The following is a 4748-nucleotide window of genomic DNA, read 5'->3' as shown; positions in this document are numbered from 1 at the left end:
TGCGGGGGTATGTTGGTTGGGGGGGGGGGCGTGGAGTAGAAACTAGTGGAGAACGTGGAAAAGTATTTGTTTTCTTTGGCTTGTTTTTGTTGCTGGCTTGCACCTTGCTCATTTTATCAGGGAAACCTTTCCTTTTAGATTTCTTCCCCCACTCGCTTTCTGCTGCTGAAGGAGTCTTGCCCTCAACAACGCAATTTTAAAAAAAAATTTAGAAGTTGGTGCGGGGTGGATTTATAGAGGTTGTGGTGGGGGTGGGGGTATCCAACAAAAAGTGAATAATTAATATTCCCCTTCTACACTTGGTCATATAATTCATTCCCGGGCGGGGGGGTGTGAGAACAACGGTGAATTTGGGCAGGATTTAAAGGTTTGTGGGGGTTAAGGCTAATTATTAAGTTATGTGCAAATGCATATGAAACTTCCTTGAAATTATGAAACAAAATTCCAACCGTTGTTTATCAGATCAAAGACCCTACCTTTTAGCTTTCAAAACAAAAAAAAATAGGGAAAATTGGAACAGTCGATCAACAGACAGTACGGAAAAAAAATGCGCACTGCAGGAGAGTTTGAAAAAACAGTTCACTAGATCCGCTATCCACGAACAGTTATGAAGCGTAGGAAAGTTTATCCTGCCGGCGAGCCGATCAAGCGCTATCATATTTTAACCTAATCTCGCCCCCACCAGTTCCAGCGACTCATCTAGGGGTGTTTTCTCTCGCTCTCTCTCTTTCTCTGTATCCTGTGCTGGCAAGAAGCGCTGAATTGAAAATGAGGTTATGGCCTGTTATGCTCAGGCGGGAAATTAGTGATTTTTATCTTTCCCGACACTACCCGACTCCTAGTCGTGTTATTTTCTTGACGCAGACAAAAAAAAATCAGACGGCTGGTAGTTCTTAGCTGACGATCAAAGAGATCCCAGTCAGTGGTATCTATGAACTTTCTCTCTCCCCCACCAGCCCCGCCATCCGAGAGTTTGTTCAGCGTGTTCGAACTTAGTGAGTTCTGGCTGTAGTCACGGGTTAGCCGTTCTCTAAGACAGAATCCAGAGAAGTTTTGGTTCTGGTGGCGGGAGGGGGTGGGGGTATAGTTTTGTTCCCTAAAGCGTGGTAAGTCTTTTTTTTGTTGGTTTCCGACAGTGTTTCGGCAGATTGCCGAAAGATTTAATTTGCAGCCTGCATTACAAGTCGGGTTTCTCCTTTGCTGTAATTTTGTGTGACACTGCGTGAAACGGGGGAGATACAGACCGTGTTCCGAGTGCGGTCTGCGAATAGGCAACTTGCATTGCACGGGAAGACTAAAGTGTAGCGTACTATCGGGAGGCATAGAGAGAGAGAGAGACAGAGAGAGAGCCATGATAGATTGTCAGTTGTTCCCTTCTGTCTACGTAAACACGATTGAGACGCTTTTAAGACCAAGCTGCGCTTCTTATATCAGTCTGACTTTTTCATGTTTCTTCCAGTTCCAGAACGTAATGCTATCTGCAATCCCACCCCCTACCCCACATCTATGTCCACAACTGTAACTTATCTTCAATATATAACGCCCGGTTAATGCGTTCTGAGTGCCTACGTCTGTCTAACCATCTCGCCAAACACGTTAAAAAAAAGTAGTTTAGTTCTTTCTTTTCCGGGTGACAAAACGGGCTGCTAACTCAAATGTGTAACCTTGCAGCCCGTTAGATTTCGCAACACGGGTGCTGCAGGGACGTGGATACCCGGTGCTGCGCTTTCCCGTGGATTTAGGCCGTCGTTCTAAACTGATCTACGGCAGAGGCTTGAAGCGTTCCGCCCCTAGCGCTACAATACGAGAGAGAGAGAGAGGGAGAGAGAGAAAAGGTAGGTTTTTGAAAGGGAGGTGGGAGCAATAGCGGGGACAGAAATTTATGGTGGAGGGGGTGGGTGTGGGGTGAGCGGGAGAGGGGGAGGGAGAGGCGAGAGAGGGGAGAGGGGCACATTTAAACTTGAAGGAAAATGTAAGTAATTCCTGTACGTGCGAGGAATGTTTCCAGAGTCAGACTAACACTCGAAACTAGAAAGGATTTTTTAAAAGAAAAGTATGATCAAATTGGGAACAGGTGGGGGAGGGGTAGGGGCACGGCGGTGGGAAAAAATCACAGTCATTCAAAAAAATTCTCTGCAGTCATAGCAAGTGTGCTTAATACAATAAAGGGTTCGCTTCAATTATAAACATTAACGTACTCCCCCCCCCCCCCCAAAAAAAAACATAGATTACCAGAAGGCATTCCACTCAGTGCAAAAATATAATTAATTGTTGAGTAATAATTTCAAATGTGGGTATCAGAGGCTTTAGGATTTTTAATGACGTTCGAGGGCTAAACTGAAGTTGTATTAATACCTGCATAACTGTGTATATCTTTCCCACTACTTGCAGTGTCACAATTGCTGACATTTTCTCTTTCGGTTAATGGCTATATCACTTGTCTCGGGCCATCACTCGAAATTCCAAAGTCAATTAATGATCAGCTACAATTTTGAATCCCCCGCCTAACCCCTCCACCAAAGCACAGGCGTGTTAACAGAGGAGGATGTAATGTGGATCTGCGATTGTTGATGCGTTTGCATTTCAGCGTCCAGGGATTCACGGTACAGGTTTAAACTGGGCTTTGCATATGTGCTGCTGCATACCTGGTCAAGGTCCCACCTTGCTTTCAGTTTATCCGTTATCTGTCGAGTAATTTCTCAGTCGCAAACCGAGGACCCTAGAAAAGAACGCTGTGATATATAAATGTCTTCCAAAGGCAAAATGCAATGCAGCAGAAACTCTCAAGCGAGCGTATTATAAGATATCCAAATATCGTAGTGTGATTGAGAGCAATAGCATTATGGTGCGACTATACATTTATTACACATAATGTTACACCGAGCTCTGATTTTTCTTATTTTACTTAATGCTATTCAAATACTGGATAAGGATTACACTAGTGCTGCATAAGGATTAGATGAGTAAGATTTCATTACAACAGACTTTTGAGAACAAAATCTTCTTTATGTTCAATATAACTCGCGAGAACGCTCCTTATTCATCACTGTAAATGTATTCTAGCTAAATAGAGCGTTGAAGTAAAGAATATACAGCGTCACAATGCATGCATCCATCTATGAACATGTAAGTAAGATGGAAGTACTTCGTTTTAACGTAATTGATTTTTCCAGCCCATTGTTTAATTTATTTGCAAATACTGCAAACGATCATGAAATATAGAAAAACGTGTTCTGCCCCCCCCCCCCCCGCCTCCACCCCGGATATGTGATTTACAGTCAGCCCCCAAACAACATTTTCAGACACTAGCCCGTTGCTAGCACTTTTGTCATCGACAGGATATTTCACTCTGTGATTAAGATGTCACAAAATAACACGAGGCAGACGTTATGCCCTTCTTATGGCGGGCAGTTCACAGCTTCCTGTACCCCATTATAAACAGGAAATTATTGCAGAATTCCAAGTTTGCAGACTGCAGGATCAGCACTAAAGAAATCCAACAGAGATCCTAAGGAACTTTGATTAAACCCTAGTGTAAAGTGAAGCCCGCCGGGAACATTAAAAAAATTGAAATGCAACAAATAGGCGTGGTATCTGCTTTTGGTTAAATTGAAATTGAGCACTGAAATTTCAAATTAATTTATAAAGTTACTCGCGGAAAATGCGTTGAAATAAAACAGTTTATGGGAAACCCTCTCCTTTTCCTGAACCTCAACTCTGGCAACGTTTTAATGCAATATTTTCTATAAGCTCTTTTTAATCAGAAACTCGATTTAGAAAAAAAAAGCTCGAAGCTTAGTAATTTAGAATCCCAAGATTCCATGCGTTATATTTGCACCTTTCAACCCACCCATCAAACGTTTGGCGTAATGAGCAAAGAAATACTTCGTTTTTACTACAGATTAGTTTGGCTGGGTTGCATATGTGGGGATTTGTGCACGTCTGCATTTTAAGTCAGAAGGTTTAATCTGAGAATCCATCTACTCCTGCATACACAAAAAAATTACAATGATACATTTCTGGGGAATGGTTATAATTTCCCCATTAAATAATTGAAAAAAAAATCAAGCAAAAAGTAGAATAACATGAACCTGCTGAATAGAATGGGCTAGTTTATCCAATTGCCAGAAATAACTCCCTCCACAAACACAAGCTGTGAGTGCTTGGACATTAGCAACCACATAAGCATGCTATTAGAATTCGGTGCATTTGTCTTCATCGATGTGAATTTTGTAAATATCTAGTTAAAAGTGGTAAAGTCGTGTGGTGTATCATTGTGAAAAATATACGAACAATTCCTATTAAGGCAACAATGATAAAGCAAAGACACTATCCTAGTTTAAGGCACTGTACTAACTATATAGTACTGAAGGATAAGCTGCGACCAGTAAGCATCATTGAGATGATTAAAGTACGAACAGCAGAATTAAATTTTATATTTAATATAGTGGCGATTTATTCTCTTTAAAATATACTTGCTCCATATAGGAAGCTGCAAAGAGACCCTTCCCCACCCTTATCCCAGTTACTCGCGATGTTAATGTTCATGTATCAGCAACTGTTATACTGTTGGTAGGTTAAAGGCATTAATGAAAGTTTTCGTCAAGCAACGCCGATTTAGTTCTATTGTTTTTGTTTGGTCTGAGCAATATTTCAGTAACAACCTACCTGCTTTGCAGTCACGCAATATTGCAAACGTAGCTGAAAAATAAAAATGCTAACATACCTTTGTAATAGCAATTGATATC

This window comes from Chiloscyllium plagiosum, chromosome 13, assembly GCF_004010195.1.
Source record: "Chiloscyllium plagiosum isolate BGI_BamShark_2017 chromosome 13, ASM401019v2, whole genome shotgun sequence".
Taxonomy (NCBI): domain Eukaryota; kingdom Metazoa; phylum Chordata; class Chondrichthyes; order Orectolobiformes; family Hemiscylliidae; genus Chiloscyllium; species Chiloscyllium plagiosum.
This window is presented reverse-complemented; position numbering follows the sequence as displayed.